Genomic DNA, 12,537 nt, shown 5'->3' on the forward strand with positions numbered 1-12,537 from the left:
TTCCCTCTCCCCAGAGCCCAGCACAAAAGGCAGCCATTTCATAGGCCACCGTGGAACTGCCTTCTGACATATTCCCATTCTCCTCGTCTTCCCCTCCAGGCTACCCATCTGTCCCAGGCCCCTCCTTTGAGCAGCACTTCTGTTTTTTTCTCCCACTCATATTAACCCAGCTTCACCCCATGGTGTAGAGCTTGAGACTGGAATGGGAAGATGGGTTGGGGCCAAAACTGTCTGGGAATATAGGGGCTATCCCTGCGACATCGTCCCTGGTTGCATGCCCAAGGAAATCACTAGGGTCACTACGCCCTTGAGATGACATCTGCCTGATTTATGCCCCTTTTGTGCCTTCGTCTTTGTTTACTTTTCTATCAGCTTTTCATGACGAGTTTAAAGCCTCGATGTCATGTTCTTGCATTAGCAAGCAAGGGTACAGTACAAGTCCTGCCTTGTGTGCTTCTTTAGTAAAAGTCAAAGTAAGGAGGAAATCTATACCAAAGAGCCTCGAGTTGCTGTTTATAGCTCCCAAAGGGTCGAGGGTAGATATTTCCACTAGTAAAGATTGTTGTCCCCGGCTGGAGTAAGGCTTACTATCCTCAGCCGCTTCCAACATCCTGCAGATTGCAAAGACTAGGGTCAGCGCTGAGCGTCGCCCTCCTCGCTGGAACTACAACTCCCAGGATGCCCCCGCGACTTGGGAGTGCGCATGCGCGTCTGTGGCGGAGGGGGAACCAGCCGCACCGACCGAGCCGTCGGGTTGGGGCAGCCGCGGGCGAGTGGATCGAGCAACTCCCAACGAGACGCAGGCGGACGGGCGGGTGCTGGGAACCGAGGGACAGGTCATTCCCGCGGGTCTGTGAAGAAGGTCGGCGGCCCCAGCGGGTGCCAGTCAGGTAAGCCCAGCCGGGTGCTTTCCAGGAAGTCCGTCTGCGGGCGCAGGCTGGGAGGCGCACCGGCCATGGTGGCTGAGGAGGGAGAGGTTGCTGCCTTCCAGCCGCCGGCCCCGGTCTCCTAACTTACCGGTGTCTCTCGCGGAGCGGGGAGACGTTGGGGACTGCTTGGGGGAGGGGGCGAACGGGCCCGGGTGGGGGTCGTGGGGCGCGCTGGGCGTTGCCCGCGGTGGAGGCGCGCGAACCCTCGGTTGCTGATGAATCACTCGTGGGCCCGGCCTCCCCGGGTTCGGGACCGGCCCCTTCCCCTCCCGCCGGAGCCCGCGCCTGCCGAAGCTGTGCGAGGCGCAGCTGGGAGACGATCCTTTTAAAAAGGTTTTCTCCCCAAGATTCCTTCAAAGGCTTCTGCTGGTTGGAAGTTAGAAAGAGAAGAAAGGGGGGGGAACCCCTTAGGTCACACCCTTTTGCGGGCGGGGAGAGGGGGATTAAAATCTGGCTTGTTTTGGATTTGCCGTTTTTGATCCGTATCCTCTGCCTTAAAATAAATTCCTGGCTCCTGTGCAGCACAGCTGGATTCAGCTGTGAAGTTTGTGTTGATTTGCTTTGAGGACGTGACTGGGTCGTTGTATTTTTGCTTATGAAGTTGGTGTGTTTCCTCTGCAAGCCTGCAGTCTAATTACAAACAAATGGGAAACAGCACCTTTTTTTTTTTAATGTTTAGTTAAGAATCGCATTTCCAACTTGCCCTTGGCTTCTCTTAAAACCAAAAGTCATCTGGTAATGAACACTGCAGTAAAACTTATCCCAGGAGGTCATACTTGAACAGGAAATAAGCCTGTGGAGATGTAAATTAGTTATGTGCGGTCTCCCTTGGTTTGTAACATTTTCATGCAGCTCATTTTTCTTTTTCTGAGAATCCTTCAGATTAACTTTTTGGCAGATTAGGTTGATTAATTAATTGACCTGTCAAAACAGTATATTAGGCTTAGAAAAATAGTTTAGTCCAGCCTCACTTTTGCTAGTCTCTTCCTTCTAGTCCTTGGCATCTTTTACCCTACCGCTTCTTTAAGAGTTCCAAAGTCATTATATTTAAAATCCCCTTTCTAACTCATTTCTAGGAAAGAAACAAAAAGAGAATTAAAATGTAAGACCCAGTATATTCCAACTCTGTAAGCTTGCTTTCCATCTGGTGAGGATTTCTAGTTTGCTCATCTCTTATTTTTTTTTAAGTAATCTCTGCACCTCACCTGGGGCTCGAATTCACAACCCCGGGATCAAGAATCTCATGCTCTACCCAGCCATCCAGGTGCCCAGAGTTTGTTATTAGTGACACCTGGGTGGCTCAGTCAGTTAAGTGCCTTCGGCTAAGGTCGTGGTCCTTGGGTCCTGGGATGAGCCCGCATTTGGGCTCCCTGCTCAGCGGGGGGTCTGCGTGTCCCTCTGCCTCTCCCTCTGCTTATGCTCTCTCTTTCTTGCTCAAATCTTTTTTAAACAATTTAAAACAAATAAAATGAGGTTATTAGACCAGATGACCCCAAGATTATTCTAGCCCTAAATATCTCTGATTTTTAAAATTCACTTATTTTATTCATTCAGGAAACATTGGCCACATTTGTCATTCTGAGACCTGTGGCAGGCCCGAAGGAACAAAAGTGATTTCCTGAGGATATTACTGTCCCAGTGCTCAATTTTTTTTAATCATATTTTTATGACTAATTCTAAAGTTTTGTGGTCTATCCTCCAGGCCAAATTATTCTCCAGTTAATAACTTCACCTAAAGGTAAATACATATATAAAGTTAAATACGTGCAGGTCACATCCCATTACAATGATCAGTTTCATTCTAATCAGAGATTTTTCAGGTCTCTGCTACTGGCCTATTTAAATAAAACACACGGTCAGTACAATAGAAAGGACTTGAAGGGTGTAGAGTGGTACTTCTCAGACTTCAGCATGCATAAATGTTGAAGAATTGAAGAAGGTCCTTAGAATCTGCATGTCACGTAAGGAATGCTGTAGTCTTTCACATTTTAAATATCAAGGGATGGGAGATGTTTGAAGGTGTTTATAATAACCGGTGCTGATTGCTGTGATATTAGATACATAGCAATGGCTTTTCCCAACTCTTAATTTTTAAAAATAGTCCCATTCGTTCCAACAGAAATAATTGCCTTCACAAGTTTTTTCTGTTCTTTCTCCTTTTTGTCTCCTCTCCTTACTTTTCCTTTCTCTTTGCTTTGTCCTCTCAGCTTTTTTCTCTCATCTTCTTCCACCTTCAACTGTTTTCATTCCCATTTATTCAGTAATTCACTAATTGAACACGTATGTGTTTTGCCCCATCCTGTACAGGGCACTATCATAGGCTCATGGTGAATACAGATGTATAAAACATGGTTTTTGTCTGGGAGCTTACGCCCTCTTATATTAGGCAAGTGTACTTGTTTATAGTTCAGAGCACTACTGTAAAAGCCATGTGTAGGGAATAAAAACCTGCAGTTGGTATTCAGAAGGAGAGATCTTTTACAGTTGTGGAGGTGCGAAACGATGGAATCATCTTTTTTCCCCACTCACTGGTCATCACTGTCTCCCCCACCCCACCCCACCCCTGGCCCCCCAGGCTATACTCTCTGCTGTTTTGAGTATGTGACAAATCTACATCGAATATAGTACAATTTTGTAAATTTATTTATTTGGAACCTGGGGTGAGCTGGCTATATGAAAATCAATTAGCAATATCATAGGGAGAGTGAGAGGCCATGGGGATAAAAATATACCTGGGGTAGAGACCAAAAGAGGAAGAGGAAAAAATGAAGAGAAAGACAAAAAGAAGACCTAGTAAAACAGGAGAAAACGGCTCCATGGGCTTTCAGATGTCAGTCTGATGTACTAATATATATTACTAATGTAATAAGTCTTGTTATTTAGGCTGTGTTATTTTTTAAAGATCCAATTAGCTGGCAGACTATTCATCATGCTTTCCAATTGTTCTTAAATTTAAATATGTATGGGCTCTATCTTAATTAAAATAGTTGAGGAGGGCATTATTTTCTAGGGTGTCGTAGTGGCTAAAGCAATATTGTTCTCCTGTCAGTGACTTTCTTTGAAGACATTTGATTTATATGTCTTATTCTCATTTTTTTTTAAAAAAAGATGTTATTCTTTTAAGTAATCCCTACACCCAGTGGGGGGCCTGAACCTACAACCCTGAGATCGAGAGTCATGCTCCACCCATTGAGCCAGCGAGGTATCCCCACATATTCTCATTTTTATAGCAGATCCACACAACTATAAATCACAATTATAAAATCGTATTGAGAGGAAAAGGCTATAGAAAACAGAAGTCTGCTGGACTTCTGACAGTCCATTAGGTACATACTGAAATTGTGAAGAATCAAACTAAATTTGCTATTTATGAAAAATTAAACATGAACACATATTCTAATATCTATGTAATCCATTAGGTTATTTGTGGTAATGAAGGAATAGAGATGTGAATAATTCAGAGTGGCAAATAATTGAAATTGTAGGTGTCTATTATGTCATATTCTAGAATTTCATTTGAAACAAAATGATTAACATATCTTGAAGCAAAGTGCTACTTTGTATTTTTATTGAGGTATAATTAATATTCAATAAAAAACATGTTAAATGTACAGTTCAAGGAGTTCTAACAACTTTATACACTGTAACTTCTACCAGAATAAGATCAAAAACATTTTTATCACTGTAAAAATTTCCCTCATGCCCCTTTCCAGTCATTTCCTCACCCACTGTCCTTCACTGGAGGCAACCACTTTCAGCTCTGTATTTCTGACACCATAGATTTGTTTTGCTTAGTCTTGGACTTTACATAAATGGAGTCCTACAGTAGTATATGCTTTTTTTGTGTTTGGCTTCTTTCATGTAATATGTCTTTGAGATCAGTGTTGTATCAGTGGTTGGTACTTCTTTTTTAAAAAGATTTTATTAGAGGGCACAAGCAGGGGGAGGGGCAGAGGGAGAGGGACAAGCTGACTCAGTGCAGGGCTTGGCAGGGGGCTCAAGGCTCAGCGAGCGGGAGGTTGGGGGGGTGCTCGATCCCAGGACCCTGACTGAGATCATGACCTGAGTCAAAGTCAGATGCTTAACAGACTGAGCCACCCAGGCGCCCCAGTTGGTACATTTTTATCGAGGAATAGTATTCCATTGAATTTAATATAGCCTAATTTCTTTATCTGTTTTATTTTTGATGGATGTTTGGGTTTTTTCCAGGATTGGGTTATTAGAAGTAAAGTTGCTATGAACATTTCCTTTACAAGTCTCTTGTGGGTAGATGTTTTCATTTTTCTTGATAAATACCTAGGAGTGGAATTACTGAGTCATAGGATAGATGTATGTTTAACTTTATTAAAAAACTGCCACACGGTTCTCCAAAGTGGTTTATATGAGTTCCAGTTGCTTCACATTTTTAATGTTGCCAAATTTTAGTGCTGTCAGTCTTTTTTATTTTAGCCACATTAGAAGCTGTAAAATGGTACCTCATTATAGTTTTAATTTGTATTTTTTTTCTAAGATTTTATTTATTTGTCAGAGAAAGAGAGAGCGTGTGCAAGCACAAGCAGGGGGAGTGGCAGGCAGAGGGAGAGGGAGAAGCAGGCTCCCCACCAAGCTAGCAGCCCGATGCGGGACTCCATCTCAGGACCCTGGAATCATAACCTGAGCTGAAGGCAGCCGCTTAACCGACTGAGCCACCCAGGTGTCCTTTAATTTGTATTTTTTTGACAATTAAGGATGTTGAAAGCTTTCCTGTGTATTAATTGGCTTTTCTTGTAAAGTATCTGTTAAAGTTTTTGCCTGTTTTTTCACTGGATGGTTCATGTTTTCATTGTTGTTTGTAGGAGTTCTTTATATATTTGTGAGTACAAGTCCTTTTCAGATATACAATATTTTTTACCCAGCCTGTGGCTTTTCTATTTATTTTCTTGATGATGTTGTGAGCAGAAATTTTTAATTTCTATTAAGTCCGTTTTATCAGTTTTTAACTTTATGGTTAGTGTTTTTTGTGCCTATCACCAGGGTTGCGAAGATATTTTCCATTTCTTTCCCAAAGCATTCTTGTTCTAGGTTTTACATTTAGCTCTGTGATCCATCTCAAATTAATTTTTCTGTTAAGATGGGAGGTAGGAGTTAGGTTCATTTTCTCTCTATACAGATATCTAGTTGTTCCAGCAACGTAGCTAAAAAAAATTTTGCCTTTCTCCGTTAGATGGACTTAATTGAAAATCAATAGAGCGGGGCGCCTGGGTGGCTCAGTCGTTAAGCGTCTGCCTTCGGCTCAGGTCATGATCCCAGGGTCCTGGGATCGAGCCCCGCATCGGGCTCCCTGCTCGGCGGGAAGCCTGCTTCTCCCTCTCCCACTTCCCCTGCTTGTGTTCTCGTTCGCTCTTGCTCTCGCTCTCGCTGTCTCTCTCTGTCAAATAAATAAATAATCTTGAAAATCAATATAGCTATTTTTTATTCTCATTGTGCTTTTCAGTTTCTTAAGCATAGGCCCTGTATCTTTAAAAACAAAAGGAAAATACAAAAAACTTTCATGCACTTCTTTCAGACTGCAGCTACCCTGAGATTGATCCAGGGCTGGTTACCTTATATTTTCTGATGCGGGAATGCCAATAATGAATTTGAATTTGAATGGCTTTCCTGTGGGTTGAGGTAATGGAGGCAACCTCAGTTTCAGTAGCAGTTGCACCCTGCCCATAAGCCAGGCTGATACTGGGGAGATAGGAGATTCAAGCCCAGAGAGATCACCTAGGATTCTATTAGAGCAAGCTGTAGAGAGCTTACTATTTTCTTGTTTATTGATTTGGTGAAAATAGATATAAGTGTATATAATCCATGTGTTTTAGTTTCCATCGTTCTGCTACACTACAGTCTAGTCCCGTCCTTTGTGCCACACAATTCCTGAATTTGTCTTGGAACAGTTTCTAAGGAGATGAGTTGGTTATTTTTTCTCCCAGATTTTGACTGATAACACAATACAGTGTTATTTTTTAAAGAGTGTCACCTCAACTGTGAGGTAGGAAAGATGTTGGGATTTGGAGCCAGTGGCCAAGAAAGAATTCTTGAGACATCTTTGGTGCAAAAACGTAGTTTTATTAAAGCGCGGCGACAGAATTTGTAGGCAGAAAGAGCTGTACTGGGGTCGTGAGGAGTGGCCCATTATATACTTTCAGGTTGGGAGGGGGTTAGGGATAGCGTAAGTCTCTAAGGATTTGGAAGCAAGGTTTCCAGGACCTTGATGGGGCGTAGCTATTGTTGGGAAAAGTCATTTATTACTGTCTAATAAACCTTAGTCAGGAGACCCTTCAGAGGTATATCAGTGGGTCATATGCTTGGGGGATAACTGCCAACGTATATCTTGGGGGTTAGAGATAAAGGAAGTTTCCAAAGGAACTTTCATACCCTAATGTAGACCCATAGGATTCTGGGGGTCGGGCTAAGATGCCTTTTGCCCCTAGCAAAGCATTAACATCCAGGCAGCTGAGTTCCTAGAGGAATGTCACTCTGCCTGTCTCAGGCACTTGTCAAGGGGCTGCAAGTAGTAAGCAAATTTAGTTTTTCCTTTGCCTTTGTTTCCCACACCAAACTGTGTGGGTTATGGTGTACCTGTTCTTTTCTGTTCAGACACGGAACAATAGTCAGTAAACACTGTCTCCCACATGTGTGTCATCCTTGTTAGTAAAGCCAAAGCTGGAAACGGAGAAAAGACCAGTTAGGGGACTTTTTTGTGGGGAATCTTGAATCCAAAGCTTAAGTAAAGTAGAAGCAAAGTTAATAGTTTCAAAGACAGGTTACCTTTCTATGGAAATACAGGACTGCTCTGGTTTCCTTATTTTCTCTCTCTAATATGTAACAGCTTTATTGAAATTCACACAACGTCCAGTTCGCCCATTGAAAGAGTACCAGTCAGTGAATTTTAGTATATTCAGAGAGTTGAGCAACCATCACCACAGTCCATTTTAGAACATTTTCATCACACCAAAAAAGAAGCCCCTTACCCGTTAGCAGTTGCTGCCGGTTTTCCCCAGCCTCTCCCATCCCCCACGCCCCAGACAACCATTAATCTGCTTTCTGTCTCCATGGGTTTGCCTATGCTGGGCATTTCAGCAAAATGGAATTATACAGTATATAGTCTTTTGTGACTGGTTTCTTTTGCCCTTATACTCTTAATAGTTTGAGAATCATTGAAATACAGACAAGCAACTTTCCTTCACAGATGTGCACACTTCTTGACCTGTAAAGATATACACTCCCTCAGGTACATATGCTCAAACACCTACACCTACTCACTAAAGAACACAAACACACCAAGACAAACTTGCAAACTAAGGTACCTGATACACAGAGATAACCCTTTAGAAATAAACAGTTTCCTATCAGTGCATATCTAAGCACTAATATACAAGTACACGCAAGTGAATACAGTTCCTGAAGTCGGTGAGAAAAAATGGATGAAAACATGGCAAGCTGGGAGTAAATGAGGGCTCAGGACAAGAATGAAGGAGAGTGTGATAGCAGGTTGAATTTATTTCACGTGTATTCTCTGGGTGTTTAAGAAACTTCCTAGAGCTTTTAGTTGTTTTAAGCAGAAGCAACAGTCTGACATTTATGTATTATTTAATATGTATATAGGCATATAGGTAAGAGTCTTGGAGTTCCTGAGCCTATTGCATAGCAGTCCCTTTGAGCAGGCGGTTATTGTTATTATAAGTTAAGGGATTTCTATATGGAAAACTATAACCAACAAAATATTTTGGTTCCCTGGGGGTGGTGGTATCTTTTTAGTGAAGAGTCATTATGGAATATTTCTTTGATATATATACAGTGAAAAGAGAGGAGGCCCCTCAAATGTGTACATTATAAGTCTGATGTCTATATTCAGGCAGCCCTTACCCTAGGGCAGGTATGGCAAAATTTGAAATAACCCCAAGATTTATTTTTGTTCACGGTGAGTGATTATTAACCCAAGTTAGTATTCTTAAAGAACTCTTTCTTTGTTTCTTCCTTAATATTGCCACTGGAATATTATACCTGCTCAGTGAGAGTATGGGAGTAGGTGGGAGTGGGGTGGTGGTGGGGCAGAATGCTTAATTAGATTGGCAAATATCAATAAATATGTGATTATTTGAAAGTCAAACACATTTTCACCCCTGCAAGGCCTTGTTAGTCATCAGCACACCCTTTACACCTGCCTCTGCTTTTGCCACTTTGTTTGAGCCCCCATTATTACTCCTCTTTGTCAGTCTTTTTTAATTCAATTAACATATGGTGTATTATTAGTTTCAGAGGTAGAGTTTAGTGATTCATCAGTTGCATTTAACACCCAGTGCTCATAACATCAAGTGCCCTCCTTAATGCCCACCACGCAGTTACCCCATCCCCCACGCCTCCCCTCCAGCAGCCCTCAGTTCTCTATAGTTAAGAGTCTCTTACGGTTTGTCTCTGATTTTGTTTTATTTTATTTTTCCCTCCCTTCCCCTATGATCCTCTGTTTTGTTTCTTAAACTCCACATATGAGTGAAATCATATAATTGTCTTTCTCTGATTAACTTATTTTGCTTAGCATAGTTCCGTCCATGTTGTTGCAAATGTTAAGATTTCTCTCTTTTTTTTTTTTTTGATGGCTGAGTAATATCCCGTGTGTGTGTGTGTGTGTGTGTGTGTGTGTGTGTGTTTATCTCTTCAACTGTCGATGGATATCTGGGCTCTTTCCATAGTTTGGCTAGTCAAACAATCTTTCTACTCTCCTGAGACATGGTACTGCATCCCAAGTGAACTCCTGGGTATAGTTTGCTCTCCAGAGAGTAGTGCTTGTCACTGCATTCAGCTCCTTAGCCTTCCCTCTTTTCTTTCTGTCTTTTCCCACTGCCATATCCTCTTTTTGTCTTTTCCCACTGCCAAAACCTTAGTTCTGACTTAACTCCTTTTCAGTAAGATACCAGGGAAGCATCTTCAAAGAAATGTTGTTTGAACTGTCCCTGAAAGATGTGAAAGGATTTGAACATGAGAAAAGGAGAAAAGGGATAACAAACAGTGTGGTCTGAGGGTTGGAGGCAGAAAAGCAAGGAACTGTACTACTTTGGCCAGAATACAGGGTGCTTGAAGATCACTCCTTCCCTTTTACTTTTCTTCCTCTCCTTTTGCTGGTTCCGCTCCCATTCCTTCCCCACCCCTAGCATGTACTTGATCTCTTTCCTTAGTATATACTTCTCTGTCTGTCTAGCTAAATCTGTCCTTCCTTGACCACCCACAGTGATCTCAGAACTTTTGTAGCACTATTTAACAGTCCCATTCTTTTATCAGTTAATTTTATTTTGCTTTGATTTTTTTTTTAAATAGCTTTATGTACATGTCTCATTTTCCCAAATAGGGTGTATTAGCCAAGGTTCTTTGGTCTCAGGGAACACGACCCACTTAAGCTAGCCTTCCAGAAGGTATGGTGGCAGGGCTGGGAATTGTAGTGGATTGTTGAGACAGCTGAGCTCCCTTATAGCTGGGTTCTCACCCGGACCCAGAGCAGGCACTTGGAAAGCCCCTGATGAACTCCCCCCCTTCCTGCAGCTTGCATGGACTCTCTTCAGCTTCCTTTTGTGCCTCTGCTCCATTGTAGGACAGTAATTTGGATTTTTAAGACTGTATACTACAATATTTACCTGTCTTGATTATTGAGGTTTTTCTGGCACCCTCTTAAATCAAGGCACGTGCCTTTCTCCCTCACCCTTGCCCCAGCCCTGCTTCATCGTCTCCTTTTTGGACTGGCTTTTTCTTGGCTTTTGCTTTCCCCTTAGCTTCAGCATAAATGTGACTTAAACTTGGTGTGATGCTGCCCCCAGACCCAATGACATGTGATCTCTCAATTTAGGTTTTGTTTCCCAGCTTTCCATATTCCTGGTGAAGGATTGATCTATCCTGCTTGGGCTAGGGATATCCCTTGTACCAAGTATCTGTGAGGGAAGGGGCATTGATGGTTGCTTAGGCTGTGTACTGAACAGGGCCTGGGGTAAGGCTGGGCCCAGACAAGGGGGCTGAGGGTTGGTCATCTCCAGACATGCTTATTTTGGTACCTGTGGTCAGAGGAAAATGACTGTGCCTTTACTTTTTTGTATCTGCACTGCATCTAGCCGATTAACAGCTAAAAAGTAGGTGTGTCTCTTATTTAGTATCTGTTTATTACCATGACTCTCTGACCTTTTGACCATTAGAATTAACCTTGGAGATAACAGACTAATCAGAGCAATATTTGTAACATTTAACATAAATTACTGAAATTTGTTTTATCATTTGAATGATTTATAATTTTAGAATAAATTAACTATTTTTTTACTTTTTTTGATTAACTATTAAACATTTTTGAAATTTATTTCCTAGTTCAGAAAGAAAAGGGAAATAGAGTGTTGATAATCAATTGAATAAAAAGTGATAATAGGACTTTATTGACTCTGACCCCTGGCCCAGTTAGATTATGGTTAAATCAGGTTACACCCATCATTGATCTCACAGCTTACTGATCCCCCCCTTATTTTATTATACACTTATTTAGTGTCTATTATGTTGCAGGCACTATGATGGTATGATAATATAAATAATAATATAAAATAATATCTAAAATAATATAGAAGTTAAGTGCCTGTCTTCAAAGTGCTCACAGCCTATGGAGGAAACAGATATTACACAATTGATTATAATATGGTGAGATAAATTTTGATAGAACTGTGGGCAAGGTGATGACTTGGCACCTCTCTTCTATTTTCTTGGTATACATCCATCTCCCATTTTTATGTATTCTTTTTTAGTCTTCATCTCTCTTACCCAGTCTCTGCAATTAACTGTATTATATGAATCACAGCATAGTAATATCTCATTTACCTAATATGAACGAATGAATTCCTTAAAAATGAACTTTGAGAATAATTAATAATGACTTTATTAGCTAACATTTAGTGAACACTTGTGTGTCAAGAACTATTCTAAGTGATTTATATGTAGTAATTCATCCAATGAATTAATATATCAGCCCCATGAGATAGGTACTATTATTATTTTTGTTTTACAGATGAGAAAACAGAGGGACAAAAGATAGTTCACTATATTGTCCAAGGTTACAAATTGAAATCTTTGTGGGAAAATTGAAATCTTTTAAAAATCTATTTTAAATGTCATTTTTTATAAAAATGTATTATAAAGTTTCTCCTGATATTTTTTTTTTGAAGATTTTATTTATTTTGACAGAGACACAGTGAGAGAGGGAACACAAGCAGGGGGAGTGGGAGAGGGAGAAGGAGGCTCCCCGCTGAGCCGGGAGCCCGATGTGGGGCTCGATCCCAGGACCCTGGGATCATGACCTGAGCCACCCAGGCACCCCAAGTTTTTCCTGATCTTTCTTCTTTTTTTTCTTTTTCATCATGGTAAGTGTACTATTTAATTCCCATCATCCATTTCAACCCATCCCCCCCACCCCCCTCTGGTAACCATCTGTTACCACCAGCATCTTAGAGTACAAACCCCACCTGGGAGATTTAATTGTTGCAAATGGCAAGATTTCATTCTTTTTCGTGGCCGAATAATGCTCCATTGTATACCACATCTTCTTTATCCATTCATCTGTTGATGG

The 12,537-nt window shown here is 41.4% G+C and overlaps 1 protein-coding gene across 3 annotated transcripts in view; it reads left to right on the forward strand.

The window, feature by feature from the left end:
- Positions 1-714: 714 nt before the first annotated feature.
- The window catches only part of TMOD3 (tropomodulin 3), a 100,545-nt gene continuing 88,722 nt past the window's right edge, over positions 715-12,537 (forward strand). For all 3 annotated transcript variants that reach the window (XM_028099935.2, XM_028099933.2, XM_088024796.1), the window contains exon 1: positions 715-890. The gene's annotated coding sequence lies outside the window, so the exon portion shown is untranslated. The remainder of the gene's footprint in view (positions 891-12,537) is intronic.

This window comes from Eumetopias jubatus, unplaced genomic scaffold (genome assembly GCF_037043125.1).
Source record: "Eumetopias jubatus isolate StellerSeaLion01/CBP00866 unplaced genomic scaffold, mEumJub1_p1.0 scaffold_7, whole genome shotgun sequence".
Lineage (NCBI taxonomy): Eukaryota > Metazoa > Chordata > Mammalia > Carnivora > Otariidae > Eumetopias > Eumetopias jubatus.